This window comes from Kogia breviceps, chromosome 11, assembly GCF_026419965.1.
Source record: "Kogia breviceps isolate mKogBre1 chromosome 11, mKogBre1 haplotype 1, whole genome shotgun sequence".
NCBI classification, from domain to species: Eukaryota; Metazoa; Chordata; class Mammalia; order Artiodactyla; family Physeteridae; genus Kogia; species Kogia breviceps.
Window position 1 is genome coordinate 32,429,999 of NC_081320.1, and position 25,390 is coordinate 32,455,388.

Below are 25,390 nucleotides of genomic sequence, written 5' to 3' on the forward strand. Positions count from 1 at the left end.
ATGTGGGATCTTCCCAGACCAGGACTCGAACCCGTGTCCCCTATATTAGCAGGCAAATTCTCCACCACTGTGCCACCAGGGAAGCCCTCCTTGCCATTTTTTTTATAAAAAAGAAAAAAAAAGACAAATTGTTTGTAAAATATGCCTGTTGAAATTGTCTTCTTGAAATGTTGACGTCTTTTCAATTTTCTGATCGATTGACGACCCCAGGATTTTTTTGAGGGCAGGTGTCATTTATAGGCCTGCAATGATTGTGAATATTAAGTGCCAAGTAGCGCAGGGTTTAATGCTGCTGTTGTGTGAAACGGCCACAAGGCGGCAGCATTTCTCCTCACCAAATCTGGCTTCCAGGGCAACATAGCCATAATGGAAGTTATGCTGTAGGTTGTAAATTAGAATGGAATGTGACAGGAAAATCCCCCATGAGTTTATGTCTCATTACTTCTTGTTTGTTTTTTCAATTTTATTTTTTATCACAGCAAATTTGATTATAATGTTTTGTTGGTTCTAGGTGTGCAAGATTTGGTTCTGTAAACACACATACATATATCTATTGTTCTTCTGATCCTTTTCCCATGAAGGTTATGACACAATGCTGAGTCGTGTTCTCTTGGTATGCCATAGGTCTTGGGTGATTATATATTTCACATGTGTTTGTATATCTCTGTTTACCCCAATGTCGTGATGTTTCCAATCCTCACACCTTTCCATCTGGTGAACCATAAGTTTGTTTAATGAATCTGTGATTGCCTTTCTCTGTGGAAATATCTTCATTGGTACCAATTTTTAGGTAACACCTATAAGTGATATCATACCATATGTATCTTTCACTTTCTCTCTTACTACCAGTTGCGTGATTACCTCTAGGTGCAGCATCTAGGGTGCTGCAAATGGCATTGTTTCATTTTTTTGCCTTGGCTAATATTCCAACTCTACTCGAACCAGTTCTTCTATTTTTTTTTTTTTTTTGCGGTATTCGGTTCTCTCACTTGTGGCCTCTCCCATTGCGGAACACACGCTCCGGACGCGCAGGCCTAGCGGCCATGGCTCACGGGCTTAGTTGCTCCGCGGCATGTGGGATCTTCCCGGACCAGGGCACGAACCCGTGTCCCCTGCATTGGCAGGCGGATTCTCAACCACTGCGCCACCAGGGAAGCCCATGAACCAGTTCTTCTTTATCCAGTCATGTGTTCATGATCTTTACGCTTGCTTCCATGTCTTGGCTATTGTAATACTCCTGCAGTGCAGATCTGCCTGCCTGTGTCTTTCCAATTTGGTCTTTTTAGGTTATAGACCCTGAGGTGGGCCTGCTGGATCATAGAGTAGCTCAATGTTTACCCTTTAAAGGCACCTCCGTTGTGTTCCCATCAGGGGCTCTCACCAGGTTACGTGCCACTTCAACTTAGGGTATGCATTGCTCCACAACCCCTTCAGCATTGATTATTTGTAGTTTCTTGCTGATGGTTATTCTGAGTGGTGTGAGCTGATACCTGTTTCTGGATGGATTTGCATATGTCTCATAATCCCATGAAATTGAGCTTTCAGGAATGTCCTTTTATTTTTCAAACTGTGAGTACAGCTTACTTCTTCAAATGGGTTTCTTGAAGTATGTGCCACATTTTGAAACTTTTTGGCCTTTACCTTCATCCAGTCATTTTGAGGGCAGGTTTCCTTTACAGCCCTGCAGTCCTTGTTCATACGAAGTGAACATTAGCACAGATTTCAAAGCTGTTGTTGCAGGTAACGGCCAGGGGGCAGCAGCATTTCTACGTCCCCCAATCTGGTACCAAGTGAAAGAGACCTTCCTGCCAGTGATGTTCCTCAGTTATAAATTAGAGTGGAGTGTGCCCCGATAAACACCCCAAAAGCTTATGTCTTCTTACTTATGTTTTTTTACATCTAATTTATATTTTTATTGGAGTATTATTCCACTGTGTGTATGGACCACTTCTTCTTTGTGCATTCCTCTGTTGATGGACATGTTCGTTGCTTCTAAGTTTTGACTGTGCTAAATGTTGCTGGAGTGCATGATTGCCAGCCTGTGACTTGTGGATTCTCGTTTTCTCAGGTGATAGTCCCAGCAGTGGGTATGCTTGATTGACTGGCAGCTCAATGTTTTACCTTTTCAAAGCACCTCCATTGTGTTTTCATTAGTGACTCTTACCACGTCCCACTTAGCACTGAGGGTACTCGTTTCTCCACAGCCCCTTCAGCATTCATTGTTGGCAGAATTCTTGCTCATGGCCATTTTGACTGGTGTGAGCTGGTAGGTTTTTGTAATTTGGATTTGCATGTTTTTAATAATTCCTAATGTTCAGCATTTTCCATACCTTTATCTTTTTTATTCAACATAAAAGGAAAAAAGTGGGAGTACAATATACCTCTTGAAATTGTCTTCTCGGAAGCTTGTCCTCTTTGGAATTTCTTGGTCGATTTTCGACCCCAAGATTTTTTTTTGAGGGGAGGTGTCATTTACAGGCCTGCAATGATTATGAATATTTAGGGACCATTAGCACTGGGTTTAAAGCTGCTGTTGTGGGAAACGGCCACAAGGCGGCAGCATTTCTCCATTCCTAAATGTGGTTACTAGGGCAGCAGAGTCTCTCTGGAAGTCATGTTCCTAGGTTGTAAATTAGAATGGAATGTGCCAGGAGAAAAACCCCATGAGTTTATGTCTCATTCCTTCTTGTTCGTTGTTTTAATTTTTTTTAATCGGGGTAATGATTAGAATATGGTTTGTCCTAGGTGTACACAGTCTGGTTCATTTGTACATTATATATGTCTATTCATGTACAGAACCTCTTCCCATGTAAATTATTAGAGAGTGTTCCGTAGGCCTCCCTTGCTATATGGTCGTCCTTTTTGTTATATGTATTCAATAGGTATTTGTATACGTATGGTAACCCTAATCTTAATTTATCCATTCCCCCCACCTTTCCTTTTAGATGAGCATAGTTTGTTTTCTAAGTTGGTGCGTGTCTTTCTCTGTGGAAGTGTGATCATTTGTGTCAGTTGTTAGATAACACCTATAAGTGATATCATAGGATATATGTCTTTTGCTTTCCGACTTCCCTCATATTCTGGGAGTATCTCTAGGCTCATCTATGATGCCACAAAGAACAGTGTGTCATTGTTTTCCATGTCTAATATTCCACTGATTACATGGACCACATTTTCTTTATCCTTTCACCTGTCGATGCACATTTTGGTGGATTCCATGGCTTGGCTATTGTGAATATGGCTGAAGTGCCACTGTCGCAGCCTGTGTCTTCTCGATTCTGGTCTTCTCAGGTGAGAGGCCCAACGGTGGGCCTGCTGGACCAAACGGTAGCTCAATGTTTACTTTTACATGCAGCTCCTTTCTGTTCTCACTATTGGCTCTTACCACTTTACATCTCACCAGAAGCTAGAGGGCATACAGTTCTCTAAAACCGCTTCAGCACTTATTGTTCGTAGACTTTTAGCTGATGGTCAGTGGACTGGTGTGAGTTGAAACCATTTTGTATATTAGATTTGCAGGAGTCTAATAATTCCAAACGTTGAGACTTTATCCATTTTCCTTTTGTTAAGAAAAGAGTGGATAAAATTTACCTCTTCATACTATCTTCTTGAAAAAAATTGCCTGTTTTGAATTACTTGTCCATTCCCTAGCTCAGGATATTTGTGGAGGGCAGGTATCCTTTACAGCCCTGAGTCGTTGTGAATGTTAAGTGACCATCAGCTGTGGGCTTAGAGCCCCGCTTGCTTGAAACGACCACAAGGCGGCAGCATTTCTACATTTCCGACTCTGGGTTTTTGGGCAACAAAGCCTCCCTGGAAATCATGTAAGTAGGCTGAAAATTAGAGTGGAATGCGCCAGGGCAAGTCCCCAAGAGCTTATGTGTCCTTACTTCCTGTTTGTTTTTTAAATTTAACTTTTATTTATTATCAGAGCCAATTTGATACAAATGTTGTGCTTGTTCTAGGTGTACAGAACCGGGTATAATACGTCTATGGATCCATCTATTCTTCTTTGGATCCTTTCCCATGTAGGTTATTACAGAGTGGTGAATAGACCTCACTTGGTATTCCATAGGTATTTTGTGATTATATATTTCATATGTATTAGTACATGTCTCTTAACCCCCATATCCTAATTCATAAATTCCTTACATCTTTCCATTTCATTAAACATAATTTGTTTTGTTAATCCATGCATGTCCTTCTCTTGGAAATAAGTTCATGGATATCAATTTTTAGGTAACATCTAGAAGCGATGTCATAGGATATCTCCCCATATCCTAATGCATCCATTCCTTACACCTTTCCATTTCGTAAATAATTTTGTTTCCTTAACCCATGCGTGTCCTTCTCTTGGAAATAAGTTCATGGGTATCAATTTTTAGGTAACACCTAAAAGTGATGTCATAGGATATCTGTCTTTCTGTTTCGTTCTTCCTTCAAGTTGGCTGATGATCTTTAGGTCCTTCTATGGTGGTGCAAATGGCATTCTTTCATTCTTTTGCATGGTTGTGTACATGGACCACTTGATCTTTTCCCCCTGTTCTGTTGATGGACATTTTGGTTTCCTCGAAGTCTTGGCTATGGTAAATTCTGCTGCAGTGCAGTATTGCCAGCCTGTGTCTTTTTGATTCTGCTCTGCTTGGGGGATAGGCCCATCAAAGGGCCTACAAGATCACATGGTACCTCTATATTTATGTTTAAACGCACCTCCATTCTGTTCTCACTGCTGGCTCTTACCAGTTAACATCCCCCCAGCAGCTAGAGGGTACACAGTTCTCTGAAACTCCTTCGGCATTTTTTCTTTGTAAACTTTTTGCTGATGATCATTCTGAGGGCTGTGAGGTGAACATTTCTGTAGATTGGATTTTCATGGCTTTATTAATTCCTGATGTTGAGCATTTTTCCATGCCATTATTATTAAAATTAATTAATTAATTTATTGATTGATTTTTGGCTGTGTTGGGTCTTCGTTTCTGTGCGAGGGCTTTCTCTAGTTGTGGCAAGCGGGGGCCACTGTTCATCGTGGTGCGCGGGCCTCTCACTATCGCGACCTCTCTTGTTGCAGAGCACAGGCTCCAGACGCGCAGACTCAGTAGTTGTGGCTCATGGTCCTAGCTGCTCCGCGGCATGTGGGATCTTCCCAGACCAGGACTCGAACCCGTGTCCCCTATATTAGCAGGCAAATTCTCCACCACTGTGCCACCAGGGAAGCCCTCCTTGCCATTTTTTTTATAAAAAAGAAAAAAAAAGACAAATTGTTTGTAAAATATGCCTGTTGAAATTGTCTTCTTGAAATGTTGACGTCTTTTCAATTTTCTGATCGATTGACGACCCCAGGATTTTTTTGAGGGCAGGTGTCATTTATAGGCCTGCAATGATTGTGAATATTAAGTGCCAAGTAGCGCAGGGTTTAATGCTGCTGTTGTGTGAAACGGCCACAAGGCGGCAGCATTTCTCCTCACCAAATCTGGCTTCCAGGGCAACATAGCCATAATGGAAGTTATGCTGTAGGTTGTAAATTAGAATGGAATGTGACAGGAAAATCCCCCATGAGTTTATGTCTCATTACTTCTTGTTTGTTTTTTCAATTTTATTTTTTATCACAGCAAATTTGATTATAATGTTTTGTTGGTTCTAGGTGTGCAAGATTTGGTTCTGTAAACACACATACATATATCTATTGTTCTTCTGATCCTTTTCCCATGAAGGTTATGACACAATGCTGAGTCGTGTTCTCTTGGTATGCCATAGGTCTTGGGTGATTATATATTTCACATGTGTTTGTATATCTCTGTTTACCCCAATGTCGTGATGTTTCCAATCCTCACACCTTTCCATCTGGTGAACCATAAGTTTGTTTAATGAATCTGTGATTGCCTTTCTCTGTGGAAATATCTTCATTGGTACCAATTTTTAGGTAACACCTATAAGTGATATCATACCATATGTATCTTTCACTTTCTCTCTTACTACCAGTTGCGTGATTACCTCTAGGTGCAGCATCTAGGGTGCTGCAAATGGCATTGTTTCATTTTTTTGCCTTGGCTAATATTCCAACTCTACTCGAACCAGTTCTTCTATTTTTTTTTTTTTTTTTTTTTTTTTTGCGGTATGCGGTTCTCTCACTTGTGGCCTCTCCCATTGCGGAACACACGCTCCGGACGCGCAGGCCTAGCGGCCATGGCTCACGGGCTTAGTTGCTCCGCGGCATGTGGGATCTTCCCGGACCAGGGCACGAACCCGTGTCCCCTGCATTGGCAGGCGGATTCTCAACCACTGCGCCACCAGGGAAGCCCATGAACCAGTTCTTCTTTATCCAGTCATGTGTTCATGATCTTTACGCTTGCTTCCATGTCTTGGCTATTGTAATACTCCTGCAGTGCAGATCTGCCTGCCTGTGTCTTTCCAATTTGGTCTTTTTAGGTTATAGACCCTGAGGTGGGCCTGCTGGATCATAGAGTAGCTCAATGTTTACCCTTTAAAGGCACCTCCGTTGTGTTCCCATCAGGGGCTCTCACCAGGTTACGTGCCACTTCAACTTAGGGTATGCATTGCTCCACAACCCCTTCAGCATTGATTATTTGTAGTTTCTTGCTGATGGTTATTCTGAGTGGTGTGAGCTGATACCTGTTTCTGGATGGATTTGCATATGTCTCATAATCCCATGAAATTGAGCTTTCAGGAATGTCCTTTTATTTTTCAAACTGTGAGTACAGCTTACTTCTTCAAATGGGTTTCTTGAAGTATGTGCCACATTTTGAAACTTTTTGGCCTTTACCTTCATCCAGTCATTTTGAGGGCAGGTTTCCTTTACAGCCCTGCAGTCCTTGTTCATACGAAGTGAACATTAGCACAGATTTCAAAGCTGTTGTTGCAGGTAACGGCCAGGGGGCAGCAGCATTTCTACGTCCCCCAATCTGGTACCAAGTGAAACAGACCTTCCTGCCAGTGATGTTCCTCAGTTATAAATTAGAGTGGAGTGTGCCCCGATAAACACCCCAAAAGCTTATGTCTTCTTACTTATGTTTTTTTACATCTAATTTATATTTTTATTGGAGTATTATTCCACTGTGTGTATGGACCACTTCTTCTTTGTGCATTCCTCTGTTGATGGACATGTTCGTTGCTTCTAAGTTTTGACTGTGCTAAATGTTGCTGGAGTGCATGATTGCCAGCCTGTGACTTGTGGATTCTCGTTTTCTCAGGTGATAGTCCCAGCAGTGGGTATGCTTGATTGACTGGCAGCTCAATGTTTTACCTTTTCAAAGCACCTCCATTGTGTTTTCATTAGTGACTCTTACCACGTCCCACTTAGCACTGAGGGTACTCGTTTCTCCACAGCCCCTTCAGCATTCATTGTTGGCAGAATTCTTGCTCATGGCCATTTTGACTGGTGTGAGCTGGTAGGTTTTTGTAATTTGGATTTGCATGTTTTTAATAATTCCTAATGTTCAGCATTTTCCATACCTTTATCTTTTTTATTCAACATAAAAGGAAAAAAGTGGGAGTACAATATACCTCTTGAAATTGTCTTCTCGGAAGCTTGTCCTCTTTGGAATTTCTTGGTCGATTTTCGACCCCAAGATTTTTTTTTGAGGGGAGGTGTCATTTACAGGCCTGCAATGATTATGAATATTTAGGGACCATTAGCACTGGGTTTAAAGCTGCTGTTGTGGGAAACGGCCACAAGGCGGCAGCATTTCTCCATTCCTAAATGTGGTTACTAGGGCAGCAGAGTCTCTCTGGAAGTCATGTTCCTAGGTTGTAAATTAGAATGGAATGTGCCAGGAGAAAAACCCCATGAGTTTATGTCTCATTCCTTCTTGTTCGTTGTTTTAATTTTTTTTAATCGGGGTAATGATTAGAATATGGTTTGTCCTAGGTGTACACAGTCTGGTTCATTTGTACATTATATATGTCTATTCATGTACAGAACCTCTTCCCATGTAAATTATTAGAGAGTGTTCCGTAGGCCTCCCTTGCTATATGGTCGTCCTTTTTGTTATATGTATTCAATAGGTATTTGTATACGTATGGTAACCCTAATCTTAATTTATCCATTCCCCCCACCTTTCCTTTTAGATGAGCATAGTTTGTTTTCTAAGTTGGTGCGTGTCTTTCTCTGTGGAAGTGTGATCATTTGTGTCAGTTGTTAGATAACACCTATAAGTGATATCATAGGATATATGTCTTTTGCTTTCCGACTTCCCTCATATTCTGGGAGTATCTCTAGGCTCATCTATGATGCCACAAAGAACAGTGTGTCATTGTTTTCCATGTCTAATATTCCACTGATTACATGGACCACATTTTCTTTATCCTTTCACCTGTCGATGCACATTTTGGTGGATTCCATGGCTTGGCTATTGTGAATATGGCTGAAGTGCCACTGTCGCAGCCTGTGTCTTCTCGATTCTGGTCTTCTCAGGTGAGAGGCCCAACGGTGGGCCTGCTGGACCAAACGGTAGCTCAATGTTTACTTTTACATGCAGCTCCTTTCTGTTCTCACTATTGGCTCTTACCACTTTACATCTCACCAGAAGCTAGAGGGCATACAGTTCTCTAAAACCGCTTCAGCACTTATTGTTCGTAGACTTTTAGCTGATGGTCAGTGGACTGGTGTGAGTTGAAACCATTTTGTATATTAGATTTGCAGGAGTCTAATAATTCCAAACGTTGAGACTTTATCCATTTTCCTTTTGTTAAGAAAAGAGTGGATAAAATTTACCTCTTCATACTATCTTCTTGAAAAAAATTGCCTGTTTTGAATTACTTGTCCATTCCCTAGCTCAGGATATTTGTGGAGGGCAGGTATCCTTTACAGCCCTGAGTCGTTGTGAATGTTAAGTGACCATCAGCTGTGGGCTTAGAGCCCCGCTTGCTTGAAACGACCACAAGGCGGCAGCATTTCTACATTTCCGACTCTGGGTTTTTGGGCAACAAAGCCTCCCTGGAAATCCTGTAAGTAGGCTGAAAATTAGAGTGGAATGCGCCAGGGCAAGTCCCCAAGAGCTTATGTGTCCTTACTTCCTGTTTGTTTTTTAAATTTAACTTTTATTTATTATCAGAGCCAATTTGATACAAATGTTGTGCTTGTTCTAGGTGTACAGAACCGGGTATAATACGTCTATGGATCCATCTATTCTTCTTTGGATCCTTTCCCATGTAGGTTATTACAGAGTGGTGAATAGACCTCACTTGGTATTCCATAGGTATTTTGTGATTATATATTTCATATGTATTAGTACATGTCTCTTAACCCCCATATCCTAATTCATAAATTCCTTACATCTTTCCATTTCATTAAACATAATTTGTTTTGTTAATCCATGCATGTCCTTCTCTTGGAAATAAGTTCATGGATATCAATTTTTAGGTAACATCTAGAAGCGATGTCATAGGATATCTCCCCATATCCTAATGCATCCATTCCTTACACCTTTCCATTTCGTAAATAATTTTGTTTCCTTAACCCATGCGTGTCCTTCTCTTGGAAATAAGTTCATGGGTATCAATTTTTAGGTAACACCTAAAAGTGATGTCATAGGATATCTGTCTTTCTGTTTCGTTCTTCCTTCAAGTTGGCTGATGATCTTTAGGTCCTTCTATGGTGGTGCAAATGGCATTCTTTCATTCTTTTGCATGGTTGTGTACATGGACCACTTGATCTTTTCCCCCTGTTCTGTTGATGGACATTTTGGTTTCCTCGAAGTCTTGGCTATGGTAAATTCTGCTGCAGTGCAGTATTGCCAGCCTGTGTCTTTTTGATTCTGCTCTGCTTGGGGGATAGGCCCATCAAAGGGCCTACAAGATCACATGGTACCTCTATATTTATGTTTAAACGCACCTCCATTCTGTTCTCACTGCTGGCTCTTACCAGTTAACATCCCCCCAGCAGCTAGAGGGTACACAGTTCTCTGAAACTCCTTCGGCATTTTTTCTTTGTAAACTTTTTGCTGATGATCATTCTGAGGGCTGTGAGGTGAACATTTCTGTAGATTGGATTTTCATGGCTTTATTAATTCCTGATGTTGAGCATTTTTCCATGCCATTATTATTAAAATTAATTAATTAATTTATTGATTGATTTTTGGCTGTGTTGGGTCTTCGTTTCTGTGCGAGGGCTTTCTCTAGTTGTGGCAAGCGGGGGCCACTGTTCATCGTGGTGCGCGGGCCTCTCACTATCGCGACCTCTCTTGTTGCAGAGCACAGGCTCCAGACGCGCAGACTCAGTAGTTGTGGCTCATGGTCCTAGCTGCTCCGCGGCATGTGGGATCTTCCCAGACCAGGACTCGAACCCGTGTCCCCTATATTAGCAGGCAAATTCTCCACCACTGTGCCACCAGGGAAGCCCTCCTTGCCATTTTTTTTATAAAAAAGAAAAAAAAAGACAAATTGTTTGTAAAATATGCCTGTTGAAATTGTCTTCTTGAAATGTTGACGTCTTTTCAATTTTCTGATCGATTGACGACCCCAGGATTTTTTTGAGGGCAGGTGTCATTTATAGGCCTGCAATGATTGTGAATATTAAGTGCCAAGTAGCGCAGGGTTTAATGCTGCTGTTGTGTGAAACGGCCACAAGGCGGCAGCATTTCTCCTCACCAAATCTGGCTTCCAGGGCAACATAGCCATAATGGAAGTTATGCTGTAGGTTGTAAATTAGAATGGAATGTGACAGGAAAATCCCCCATGAGTTTATGTCTCATTACTTCTTGTTTGTTTTTTCAATTTTATTTTTTATCACAGCAAATTTGATTATAATGTTTTGTTGGTTCTAGGTGTGCAAGATTTGGTTCTGTAAACACACATACATATATCTATTGTTCTTCTGATCCTTTTCCCATGAAGGTTATGACACAATGCTGAGTCGTGTTCTCTTGGTATGCCATAGGTCTTGGGTGATTATATATTTCACATGTGTTTGTATATCTCTGTTTACCCCAATGTCGTGATGTTTCCAATCCTCACACCTTTCCATCTGGTGAACCATAAGTTTGTTTAATGAATCTGTGATTGCCTTTCTCTGTGGAAATATCTTCATTGGTACCAATTTTTAGGTAACACCTATAAGTGATATCATACCATATGTATCTTTCACTTTCTCTCTTACTACCAGTTGCGTGATTACCTCTAGGTGCAGCATCTAGGGTGCTGCAAATGGCATTGTTTCATTTTTTTGCCTTGGCTAATATTCCAACTCTACTCGAACCAGTTCTTCTATTTTTTTTTTTTTTTTTTTTTGCGGTATGCGGTTCTCTCACTTGTGGCCTCTCCCATTGCGGAACACACGCTCCGGACGCGCAGGCCTAGCGGCCATGGCTCACGGGCTTAGTTGCTCCGCGGCATGTGGGATCTTCCCGGACCAGGGCACGAACCCGTGTCCCCTGCATTGGCAGGCGGATTCTCAACCACTGCGCCACCAGGGAAGCCCATGAACCAGTTCTTCTTTATCCAGTCATGTGTTCATGATCTTTACGCTTGCTTCCATGTCTTGGCTATTGTAATACTCCTGCAGTGCAGATCTGCCTGCCTGTGTCTTTCCAATTTGGTCTTTTTAGGTTATAGACCCTGAGGTGGGCCTGCTGGATCATAGAGTAGCTCAATGTTTACCCTTTAAAGGCACCTCCGTTGTGTTCCCATCAGGGGCTCTCACCAGGTTACGTGCCACTTCAACTTAGGGTATGCATTGCTCCACAACCCCTTCAGCATTGATTATTTGTAGTTTCTTGCTGATGGTTATTCTGAGTGGTGTGAGCTGATACCTGTTTCTGGATGGATTTGCATATGTCTCATAATCCCATGAAATTGAGCTTTCAGGAATGTCCTTTTATTTTTCAAACTGTGAGTACAGCTTACTTCTTCAAATGGGTTTCTTGAAGTATGTGCCACATTTTGAAACTTTTTGGCCTTTACCTTCATCCAGTCATTTTGAGGGCAGGTTTCCTTTACAGCCCTGCAGTCCTTGTTCATACGAAGTGAACATTAGCACAGATTTCAAAGCTGTTGTTGCAGGTAACGGCCAGGGGGCAGCAGCATTTCTACGTCCCCCAATCTGGTACCAAGTGAAAGAGACCTTCCTGCCAGTGATGTTCCTCAGTTATAAATTAGAGTGGAGTGTGCCCCGATAAACACCCCAAAAGCTTATGTCTTCTTGCTTATGTTTTTTTACATCTAATTTATATTTTTATTGGAGTATTATTCCACTGTGTGTATGGACCACTTCTTCTTTGTGCATTCCTCTGTTGATGGACATGTTCGTTGCTTCTAAGTTTTGACTGTGCTAAATGTTGCTGGAGTGCATGATTGCCAGCCTGTGACTTGTGGATTCTCGTTTTCTCAGGTGATAGTCCCAGCAGTGGGTATGCTTGATTGACTGGCAGCTCAATGTTTTACCTTTTCAAAGCACCTCCATTGTGTTTTCATTAGTGACTCTTACCACGTCCCACTTAGCACTGAGGGTACTCGTTTCTCCACAGCCCCTTCAGCATTCATTGTTGGCAGAATTCTTGCTCATGGCCATTTTGACTGGTGTGAGCTGGTAGGTTTTTGTAATTTGGATTTGCATGTTTTTAATAATTCCTAATGTTCAGCATTTTCCATACCTTTATCTTTTTTATTCAACATAAAAGGAAAAAAGTGGGAGTACAATATACCTCTTGAAATTGTCTTCTCGGAAGCTTGTCCTCTTTGGAATTTCTTGGTCGATTTTCGACCCCAAGATTTTTTTTTGAGGGGAGGTGTCATTTACAGGCCTGCAATGATTATGAATATTTAGGGACCATTAGCACTGGGTTTAAAGCTGCTGTTGTGGGAAACGGCCACAAGGCGGCAGCATTTCTCCATTCCTAAATGTGGTTACTAGGGCAGCAGAGTCTCTCTGGAAGTCATGTTCCTAGGTTGTAAATTAGAATGGAATGTGCCAGGAGAAAAACCCCATGAGTTTATGTCTCATTCCTTCTTGTTCGTTGTTTTAATTTTTTTTAATCGGGGTAATGATTAGAATATGGTTTGTCCTAGGTGTACACAGTCTGGTTCATTTGTACATTATATATGTCTATTCATGTACAGAACCTCTTCCCATGTAAATTATTAGAGAGTGTTCCGTAGGCCTCCCTTGCTATATGGTCGTCCTTTTTGTTATATGTATTCAATAGGTATTTGTATACGTATGGTAACCCTAATCTTAATTTATCCATTCCCCCCACCTTTCCTTTTAGATGAGCATAGTTTGTTTTCTAAGTTGGTGCGTGTCTTTCTCTGTGGAAGTGTGATCATTTGTGTCAGTTGTTAGATAACACCTATAAGTGATATCATAGGATATATGTCTTTTGCTTTCCGACTTCCCTCATATTCTGGGAGTATCTCTAGGCTCATCTATGATGCCACAAAGAACAGTGTGTCATTGTTTTCCATGTCTAATATTCCACTGATTACATGGACCACATTTTCTTTATCCTTTCACCTGTCGATGCACATTTTGGTGGATTCCATGGCTTGGCTATTGTGAATATGGCTGAAGTGCCACTGTCGCAGCCTGTGTCTTCTCGATTCTGGTCTTCTCAGGTGAGAGGCCCAACGGTGGGCCTGCTGGACCAAACGGTAGCTCAATGTTTACTTTTACATGCAGCTCCTTTCTGTTCTCACTATTGGCTCTTACCACTTTACATCTCACCAGAAGCTAGAGGGCATACAGTTCTCTAAAACCGCTTCAGCACTTATTGTTCGTAGACTTTTAGCTGATGGTCAGTGGACTGGTGTGAGTTGAAACCATTTTGTATATTAGATTTGCAGGAGTCTAATAATTCCAAACGTTGAGACTTTATCCATTTTCCTTTTGTTAAGAAAAGAGTGGATAAAATTTACCTCTTCATACTATCTTCTTGAAAAAAATTGCCTGTTTTGAATTACTTGTCCATTCCCTAGCTCAGGATATTTGTGGAGGGCAGGTATCCTTTACAGCCCTGAGTCGTTGTGAATGTTAAGTGACCATCAGCTGTGGGCTTAGAGCCCCGCTTGCTTGAAACGACCACAAGGCGGCAGCATTTCTACATTTCCGACTCTGGGTTTTTGGGCAACAAAGCCTCCCTGGAAATCATGTAAGTAGGCTGAAAATTAGAGTGGAATGCGCCAGGGCAAGTCCCCAAGAGCTTATGTGTCCTTACTTCCTGTTTGTTTTTTAAATTTAACTTTTATTTATTATCAGAGCCAATTTGATACAAATGTTGTGCTTGTTCTAGGTGTACAGAACCGGGTATAATACGTCTATGGATCCATCTATTCTTCTTTGGATCCTTTCCCATGTAGGTTATTACAGAGTGGTGAATAGACCTCACTTGGTATTCCATAGGTATTTTGTGATTATATATTTCATATGTATTAGTACATGTCTCTTAACCCCCATATCCTAATTCATAAATTCCTTACATCTTTCCATTTCATTAAACATAATTTGTTTTGTTAATCCATGCATGTCCTTCTCTTGGAAATAAGTTCATGGATATCAATTTTTAGGTAACATCTAGAAGCGATGTCATAGGATATCTCCCCATATCCTAATGCATCCATTCCTTACACCTTTCCATTTCGTAAATAATTTTGTTTCCTTAACCCATGCGTGTCCTTCTCTTGGAAATAAGTTCATGGGTATCAATTTTTAGGTAACACCTAAAAGTGATGTCATAGGATATCTGTCTTTCTGTTTCGTTCTTCCTTCAAGTTGGCTGATGATCTTTAGGTCCTTCTATGGTGGTGCAAATGGCATTCTTTCATTCTTTTGCATGGTTGTGTACATGGACCACTTGATCTTTTCCCCCTGTTCTGTTGATGGACATTTTGGTTTCCTCGAAGTCTTGGCTATGGTAAATTCTGCTGCAGTGCAGTATTGCCAGCCTGTGTCTTTTTGATTCTGCTCTGCTTGGGGGATAGGCCCATCAAAGGGCCTACAAGATCACATGGTACCTCTATATTTATGTTTAAACGCACCTCCATTCTGTTCTCACTGCTGGCTCTTACCAGTTAACATCCCCCCAGCAGCTAGAGGGTACACAGTTCTCTGAAACTCCTTCGGCATTTTTTCTTTGTAAACTTTTTGCTGATGATCATTCTGAGGGCTGTGAGGTGAACATTTCTGTAGATTGGATTTTCATGGCTTTATTAATTCCTGATGTTGAGCATTTTTCCATGCCATTATTATTAAAATTAATTAATTAATTTATTGATTGATTTTTGGCTGTGTTGGGTCTTCGTTTCTGTGCGAGGGCTTTCTCTAGTTGTGGCAAGCGGGGGCCACTGTTCATCGTGGTGCGCGGGCCTCTCACTATCGCGACCTCTCTTGTTGCAGAGCACAGGCTCCAGACGCGCAGACTCAGTAGTTGTGGCTCATGGTCCTAGCTGCTCCGCGGCATGTGGGATCTTCCCAGACCAGGACTCGAACCCGTGTCCCCTATATTAGCAGGCAAATTCTCCACCACTGTGCCACCAGGGAAGCCCTCCTTGCCATTTTTTTTATAAAAAAGAAAAAAAAAGACAAATTGTTTGTAAAATATGCCTGTTGAAATTGTCTTCTTGAAATGTTGACGTCTTTTCAATTTTCTGATCGATTGACGACCCCAGGATTTTTTTGAGGGCAGGTGTCATTTATAGGCCTGCAATGATTGTGAATATTAAGTGCCAAGTAGCGCAGGGTTTAATGCTGCTGTTGTGTGAAACGGCCACAAGGCGGCAGCATTTCTCCTCACCAAATCTGGCTTCCAGGGCAACATAGCCATAATGGAAGTTATGCTGTAGGTTGTAAATTAGAATGGAATGTGACAGGAAAATCCCCCATGAGTTTATGTCTCATTACTTCTTGTTTGTTTTTTCAATTTTATTTTTTATCACAGCAAATTTGATTATAATGTTTTGTTGGTTTTAGGTGTGCAAGATTTGGTTCTGTAAACACACATACATATATCTATTGTTCTTCTGATCCTTTTCCCATGAAGGTTTTGACACAATGCTGAGTCGTGTTCTCTTGGTATGCCGTAGGTCTTGGGTGATTATATATTTCACATGTGTTTGTATATCTCTGTTTACCCCAATGTCGTGATGTTTCCAATCCTCACACCTTTCCATCTGGTGAACCATAAGTTTGTTTAATGAATCTGTGATTGCCTTTCTCTGTGGAAATATCTTCATTGGTACCAATTTTTAGGTAACACCTATAAGTGATATCATACCATATGTATCTTTCACTTTCTCTCTTACTACCAGTTGTGTGATTACCTCTAGGTGCAGCATCTAGGGTGCTGCAAATGGCATTGTTTCATTTTTTTGCCTTGGCTAATATTCCATCTCTACTCGAACCAGTTCTTCTTTATCCAGTCATGTGTTCATGATCTTTACGCTTGCTTCCATGTCTTGGCTATTGTAATACTCCTGCAGTGCAGATCTGCCTGCCTGTGTCTTTCCAATTTGGTCTTTTTAGGTTATCGACCCTGAGGTGGGCCTGCTGGATCATAGAGTAGCTCAATGTTTACCCTTTAAAGGCACCTCCGTTGTGTTCCCATCAGGGGCTCTCACCAGGTTACGTGCCACTTCAACTTAGGGTATGCATTGCTCCACAACCCCTTCAGCATTGATTATTTGTAGTTTCTTGCTGATGGTTATTCTGAGTGGTGTGAGCTGATACCTGTTTCTGGATGGATTTGCATATGTCTCATAATCCCATGAAATTGAGCTTTCAGGAATGTCCTTTTATTTTTCAAACTGTGAGTACAGCTTACTTCTTCAAATGGGTTTCTTGAAGTATGTGCCACATTTTGAAACTTTTTGGCCTTTACCTTCATCCAGTCATTTTGAGGGCAGGTTTCCTTTACAGCCCTGCAGTCCTTGTTCATACGAAGTGAACATTAGCACAGATTTCAAAGCTGTTGTTGCAGGTAACGGCCAGGGGGCAGCAGCATTTCTACGTCCCCCAATCTGGTACCAAGTGAAAGAGACCTTCCTGCCAGTGATGTTCCTCAGTTATAAATTAGAGTGGAGTGTGCCCCGATAAACACCCCAAAAGCTTATGTCTTCTTGCTTATGTTTTTTTACATCTAATTTATATTTTTATTGGAGTATTATTCCACTGTGTGTATGGACCACTTCTTCTTTGTGCATTCCTCTGTTGATGGACATGTTCGTTGCTTCTAAGTTTTGACTGTGCTAAATGTTGCTGGAGTGCATGATTGCCAGCCTGTGACTTGTGGATTCTCGTTTTCTCAGGTGATAGTCCCAGCAGTGGGTATGCTTGATTGACTGGCAGCTCAATGTTTTACCTTTTCAAAGCACCTCCATTGTGTTTTCATTAGTGACTCTTACCACGTCCCACTTAGCACTGAGGGTACTCGTTTCTCCACAGCCCCTTCAGCATTCATTGTTGGCAGAATTCTTGCTCATGGCCATTTTGACTGGTGTGAGCTGGTAGGTTTTTGTAATTTGGATTTGCATGTTTTTAATAATTCCTAATGTTCAGCATTTTCCATACCTTTATCTTTTTTATTCAACATAAAAGGAAAAAAGTGGGAGTACAATATACCTCTTGAAATTGTCTTCTCGGAAGCTTGTCCTCTTTGGAATTTCTTGGTCGATTTTCGACCCCAGGATTTTTTTTGAGGGGAGGTGTCATTTACAGGCCTGCAATGATTATGAATATTTAGGGACCATTAGCACTGGGTTTAAAGCTGCTGTTGTGGGAAACGGCCACAAGGCGGCAGCATTTCTCCATTCCTAAATGTGGTTACTAGGGCAGCAGAGTCTCTCTGGAAGTCATGTTCCTAGGTTGTAAATTAGAATGGAATGTGCCAGGAGAAAAACCCCATGAGTTTATGTCTCATTCCTTCTTGTTCGTTGTTTTAATTTTTTTTAATCGGGGTAATGATTAGAATATGGTTTGTCCTAGGTGTACACAGTCTGGTTCATTTGTACATTATATATGTCTATTCATGTACAGAAGCTCTTCCCATGTAAATTATTAGAGAGTGTTCCGTAGGCCTCCCTTGCTATATGGTCGTCCTTTTTGTTATATGTATTCAATAGGTATTTGTATACGTATGGTAACCCTAATCTTAATTTATCCATTCCCCCCACCTTTCCTTTTAGATGAGCATAGTTTGTTTTCTAAGTTGGTGCGTGTCTTTCTCTGTGGAAGTGTGATCATTTGTGTCAGTTGTTAGATAACACCTATAAGTGATATCATAGGATATATGTCTTTTGCTTTCCGACTTCCCTCATATTCTGGGAGTATCTCTAGGCTCATCTATGATGCCACAAAGAACAGTGTGTCATTGTTTTCCATGTCTAATATTCCACTGATTACATGGACCACATTTTCTTTATCCTTTCACCTGTCGATGCACATTTTGGTGGATTCCATGGCTTGGCTATTGTGAATATGGCTGAAGTGCCACTGTCGCAGCCTGTGTCTTCTCGATTCTGGTCTTCTCAGGTGAGAGGCCCAACGGTGGGCCTGCTGGACCAAACGGTAGCTCAATGTTTACTTTTACATGCAGCTCCTTTCTGTTCTCACTATTGGCTCTTACCACTTTACATCTCACCAGAAGCTAGAGGGCATACAGTTCTCTAAAACCGCTTCAGCACTTATTGTTCGTAGACTTTTAGCTGATGGTCAGTGGACTGGTGTGAGTTGAAACCATTTTGTATATTAGATTTGCAGGAGTCTAATAATTCCAAACGTTGAGACTTTATCCATTTTCCTTTTGTTAAGAAAAGAGTGGATAAAATTTACCTCTTCATACTATCTTCTTGAAAAAAATTGCCTGTTTTGAATTACTTGTCCATTCCCTAGCTCAGGATATTTGTGGAGGGCAGGTATCCTTTACAGCCCTGAGTCGTTGTGAATGTTAAGTGACCATCAGCTGTGGGCTTAGAGCCCCGCTTGCTTGAAACGACCACAAGGCGGCAGCATTTCTACATTTCCGACTCTGGGTTTTTGGGCAACAAAGCCTCCCTGGAAATCATGTAAGTAGGCTGAAAATTAGAGTGGAATGCGCCAGGGCAAGTCCCCAAGAGCTTATGTGTCCTTACTTCCTGTTTGTTTTTTAAATTTAACTTTTATTTATTATCAGAGCCAATTTGATACAAATGTTGTGCTTGTTCTAGGTGTACAGAACCGGGTATAATACGTCTATGGATCCATCTATTCTTCTTTGGATCCTTTCCCATGTAGGTTATTACAGAGTGGTGAATAGACCTCACTTGGTATTCCATAGGTATTTTGTGATTATATATTTCATATGTATTAGTACATGTCTCTTAACCCCCATATCCTAATTCATAAATTCCTTACATCTTTCCATTTCATTAAACATAATTTGTTTTGTTAATCCATGCATGTCCTTCTCTTGGAAATAAGTTCATGGATATCAATTTTTAGGTAACATCTAGAAGCGATGTCATAGGATATCTCCCCATATCCTAATGCATCCATTCCTTACACCTTTCCATTTCGTAAATAATTTTGTTTCCTTAACCCATGCGTGTCCTTCTCTTGGAAATAAGTTCATGGGTATCAATTTTTAGGTAACACCTAAAAGTGATGTCATAGGATATCTGTCTTTCTGTTTCGTTCTTCCTTCAAGTTGGCTGATGATCTTTAGGTCCTTCTATGGTGGTGCAAATGGCATTCTTTCATTCTTTTGCATGGTTGTGTACATGGACCACTTGATCTTTTCCCCCTGTTCTGTTGATGGACATTTTGGTTTCCTCGAAGTCTTGGCTATGGTAAATTCTGCTGCAGTGCAGTATTGCCAGCCTGTGTCTTTTTGATTCTGCTCTGCTTGGGGGATAGGCCCATCAAAGGGCCTACAAGATCACATGGTACCTCTATATTTATGTTTAAACGCACCTCCATTCTGTTCTCACTGCTGGCTCTTACCAGTTAACATCCCCCCAGCAGCTAGAGGGTACACAGTTCTCTGAAACTCCTTCGGCATTTTTTCTTTGTAAACTTTTTGCTGATGATCATTCTGAGGGCTGTGAGGTGAACATTTCTGTAGATTGGATTTTCATGGCTTTATTAATTCCTGATGTTGAGCATTTTTCCATGCCATTATTATTAAAATTAATTAATTAATTTATTGATTGATTTTTGGCTGTGTTGGGTCTTCGTTTCTGTGCGAGGGCTTTCTCTAGTTGTGGCAAGCGGGGGCCACTGTTCATCGTGGTGCGCGGGCCTCTCACTATCGCGACCTCTCTTGTTGCAGAGCACAGGCTCCAGACGCGCAGACTCAGTAGTTGTGGCTCATGGTCCTAGCTGCTCCGCGGCATGTGGGATCTTCCCAGACCAGGACTCGAACCCGTGTCCCCTATATTAGCAGGCAAATTCTCCACCACTGTGCCACCAGGGAAGCCCTCCTTGCCATTTTTTTTATAAAAAAGAAAAAAAAAGACAAATTGTTTGTAAAATATGCCTGTTGAAATTGTCTTCTTGAAATGTTGACGTCTTTTCAATTTTCTGATCGATTGACGACCCCAGGATTTTTTTGAGGGCAGGTGTCATTTATAGGCCTGCAATGATTGTGAATATTAAGTGCCAAGTAGCGCAGGGTTTAATGCTGCTGTTGTGTGAAACGGCCACAAGGCGGCAGCATTTCTCCTCACCAAATCTGGCTTCCAGGGCAACATAGCCATAATGGAAGTTATGCTGTAGGTTGTAAATTAGAATGGAATGTGACAGGAAAATCCCCCATGAGTTTATGTCTCATTACTTCTTGTTTGTTTTTTCAATTTTATTTTTTATCACAGCAAATTTGATTATAATGTTTTGTTGGTTTTAGGTGTGCAAGATTTGGTTCTGTAAACACACATACATATATCTATTGTTCTTCTGATCCTTTTCCCATGAAGGTTTTGACACAATGCTGAGTCGTGTTCTCTTGGTATGCCATAGGTCTTGGGTGATTATATATTTCACATGTGTTTGTATATCTCTGTTTACCCCAATGTCGTGATGTTTCCAATCCTCACACCTTTCCATCTGGTGAACCATAAGTTTGTTTAATGAATCTGTGATTGCCTTTCTCTGTGGAAATATCTTCATTGGTACCAATTTTTAGGTAACACCTATAAGTGATATCATACCATATGTATCTTTCACTTTCTCTCTTACTACCAGTTGTGTGATTACCTCTAGGTGCAGCATCTAGGGTGCTGCAAATGGCATTGTTTCATTTTTTTGCCTTGGCTAATATTCCATCTCTACTCGAACCAGTTCTTCTTTATCCAGTCATGTGTTCATGATCTTTACGCTTGCTTCCATGTCTTGGCTATTGTAATACTCCTGCAGTGCAGATCTGCCTGCCTGTGTCTTTCCAATTTGGTCTTTTTAGGTTATCGACCCTGAGGTGGGCCTGCTGGATCATAGAGTAGCTCAATGTTTACCCTTTAAAGGCACCTCCGTTGTGTTCCCATCAGGGGCTCTCACCAGGTTACGTGCCACTTCAACTTAGGGTATGCATTGCTCCACAACCCCTTCAGCATTGATTATTTGTAGTTTCTTGCTGATGGTTATTCTGAGTGGTGTGAGCTGATACCTGTTTCTGGATGGATTTGCATATGTCTCATAATCCCATGAAATTGAGCTTTCAGGAATGTCCTTTTATTTTTCAAACTGTGAGTACAGCTTACTTCTTCAAATGGGTTTCTTGAAGTATGTGCCACATTTTGAAACTTTTTGGCCTTTACCTTCATCCAGTCATTTTGAGGGCAGGTTTCCTTTACAGCCCTGCAGTCCTTGTTCATACGAAGTGAACATTAGCACAGATTTCAAAGCTGTTGTTGCAGGTAACGGCCAGGGGGCAGCAGCATTTCTACGTCCCCCAATCTGGTACCAAGTGAAAGAGACCTTCCTGCCAGTGATGTTCCTCAGTTATAAATTAGAGTGGAGTGTGCCCCGATAAACACCCCAAAAGCTTATGTCTTCTTGCTTATGTTTTTTTACATCTAATTTATATTTTTATTGGAGTATTATTCCACTGTGTGTATGGACCACTTCTTCTTTGTGCATTCCTCTGTTGATGGACATGTTCGTTGCTTCTAAGTTTTGACTGTGCTAAATGTTGCTGGAGTGCATGATTGCCAGCCTGTGACTTGTGGATTCTCGTTTTCTCAGGTGATAGTCCCAGCAGTGGGTATGCTTGATTGACTGGCAGCTCAATGTTTTACCTTTTCAAAGCACCTACATTGTGTTTTCATTAGTGACTCTTACCACGTCCCACTTAGCACTGAGGGTACTCGTTTCTCCACAGCCCCTTCAGCATTCATTGTTGGCAGAATTCTTGCTCATGGCCATTTTGACTGGTGTGAGCTGGTAGGTTTTTGTAATTTGGATTTGCATGTTTTTAATAATTCCTAATGTTCAGCATTTTCCATACCTTTATCTTTTTTATTCAACATAAAAGGAAAAAAGTGGGAGTACAATATACCTCTTGAAATTGTCTTCTCGGAAGCTTGTCCTCTTTGGAATTTCTTGGTCGATTTTCGACCCCAGGATTTTTTTTGAGGGGAGGTGTCATTTACAGGCCTGCAATGATTATGAATATTTAGGGACCATTAGCACTGGGTTTAAAGCTGCTGTTGTGGGAAACGGCCACAAGGCGGCAGCATTTCTCCATTCCTAAATGTGGTTACTAGGGCAGCAGAGTCTCTCTGGAAGTCATGTTCCTAGGTTGTAAATTAGAATGGAATGTGCCAGGAGAAAAACCCCATGAGTTTATGTCTCATTCCTTCTTGTTCGTTGTTTTAATTTTTTTTAATCGGGGTAATGATTAGAATATGGTTTGTCCTAGGTGTACACAGTCTGGTTCATTTGTACATTATATATGTCTATTCATGTACAGAACCTCTTCCCATGTAAATTATTAGAGAGTGTTCCGTAGGCCTCCCTTGCTATATGGTCGTCCTTTTTGTTATATGTATTCAATAGGTATTTGTATACGTATGGTAACCCTAATCTTAATTTATCCATTCCCCCCACCTTTCCTTTTAGATGAGCATAGTTTGTTTTCTAAGTTGGTGCGTGTCTTTCTCTGTGGAAGTGTGATCATTTGTGTCAGTTGTTAGATAACACCTATAAGTGATATCATAGGATATATGTCTTTTGCTTTCCGACTTCCCTCATATTCTGGGAGTATCTCTAGGCTCATCTATGATGCCACAAAGAACAGTGTGTCATTGTTTTCCATGTCTAATATTCCACTGATTACATGGACCACATTTTCTTTATCCTTTCACCTGTCGATGCACATTTTGGTGGATTCCATGGCTTGGCTATTGTGAATATGGCTGAAGTGCCACTGTCGCAGCCTGTGTCTTCTCGATTCTGGTCTTCTCAGGTGAGAGGCCCAACGGTGGGCCTGCTGGACCAAACGGTAGCTCAATGTTTACTTTTACATGCAGCTCCTTTCTGTTCTCACTATTGGCTCTTACCACTTTACATCTCACCAGAAGCTAGAGGGCATACAGTTCTCTAAAACCGCTTCAGCACTTATTGTTCGTAGACTTTTAGCTGATGGTCAGTGGACTGGTGTGAGTTGAAACCATTTTGTATATTAGATTTGCAGGAGTCTAATAATTCCTAACGTTGAGACTTTATCCATTTTCCTTTTGTTAAGAAAAGAGTGGATAAAATTTACCTCTTCATACTATCTTCTTGAAAAAAATTGCCTGTTTTGAATTACTTGTCCATTCCCTAGCTCAGGATATTTGTGGAGGGCAGGTATCCTTTACAGCCCTGAGTCGTTGTGAATGTTAAGTGACCATCAGCTGTGGGCTTAGAGCCCCGCTTGCTTGAAACGACCACAAGGCGGCAGCATTTCTACATTTCCGACTCTGGGTTTTTGGGCAACAAAGCCTCCCTGGAAATCATGTAAGTAGGCTGAAAATTAGAGTGGAATGCGCCAGGGCAAGTCCCCAAGAGCTTATGTGTCCTTACTTCCTGTTTGTTTTTTAAATTTAACTTTTATTTATTATCAGAGCCAATTTGATACAAATGTTGTGCTTGTTCTAGGTGTACAGAACCGGGTATAATACGTCTATGGATCCATCTATTCTTCTTTGGATCCTTTCCCATGTAGGTTATTACAGAGTGGTGAATAGACCTCACTTGGTATTCCATAGGTATTTTGTGATTATATATTTCATATGTATTAGTACATGTCTCTTAACCCCCATATCCTAATTCATAAATTCCTTACATCTTTCCATTTCATTAAACATAATTTGTTTTGTTAATCCATGCATGTCCTTCTCTTGGAAATAAGTTCATGGATATCAATTTTTAGGTAACATCTAGAAGCGATGTCATAGGATATCTCCCCATATCCTAATGCATCCATTCCTTACACCTTTCCATTTCGTAAATAATTTTGTTTCCTTAACCCATGCGTGTCCTTCTCTTGGAAATAAGTTCATGGGTATCAATTTTTAGGTAACACCTAAAAGTGATGTCATAGGATATCTGTCTTTCTGTTTCGTTCTTCCTTCAAGTTGGCTGATGATCTTTAGGTCCTTCTATGGTGGTGCAAATGGCATTCTTTCATTCTTTTGCATGGTTGTGTACATGGACCACTTGATCTTTTCCCCCTGTTCTGTTGATGGACATTTTGGTTTCCTCGAAGTCTTGGCTATGGTAAATTCTGCTGCAGTGCAGTATTGCCAGCCTGTGTCTTTTTGATTCTGCTCTGCTTGGGGGATAGGCCCATCAAAGGGCCTACAAGATCACATGGTACCTCTATATTTATGTTTAAACGCACCTCCATTCTGTTCTCACTGCTGGCTCTTACCAGTTAACATCCCCCCAGCAGCTAGAGGGTACACAGTTCTCTGAAACTCCTTCGGCATTTTTTCTTTGTAAACTTTTTGCTGATGATCATTCTGAGGGCTGTGAGGTGAACATTTCTGTAGATTGGATTTTCATGGCTTTATTAATTCCTGATGTTGAGCATTTTTCCATGCCATTATTATTAAAATTAATTAATTAATTTATTGATTGATTTTTGGCTGTGTTGGGTCTTCGTTTCTGTGCGAGGGCTTTCTCTAGTTGTGGCAAGCGGGGGCCACTGTTCATCGTGGTGCGCGGGCCTCTCACTATCGCGACCTCTCTTGTTGCAGAGCACAGGCTCCAGACGCGCAGACTCAGTAGTTGTGGCTCATGGTCCTAGCTGCTCCGCGGCATGTGGGATCTTCCCAGACCAGGACTCGAACCCGTGTCCCCTATATTAGCAGGCAAATTCTCCACCACTGTGCCACCAGGGAAGCCCTCCTTGCCATTTTTTTTATAAAAAAGAAAAAAAAAGACAAATTGTTTGTAAAATATGCCTGTTGAAATTGTCTTCTTGAAATGTTG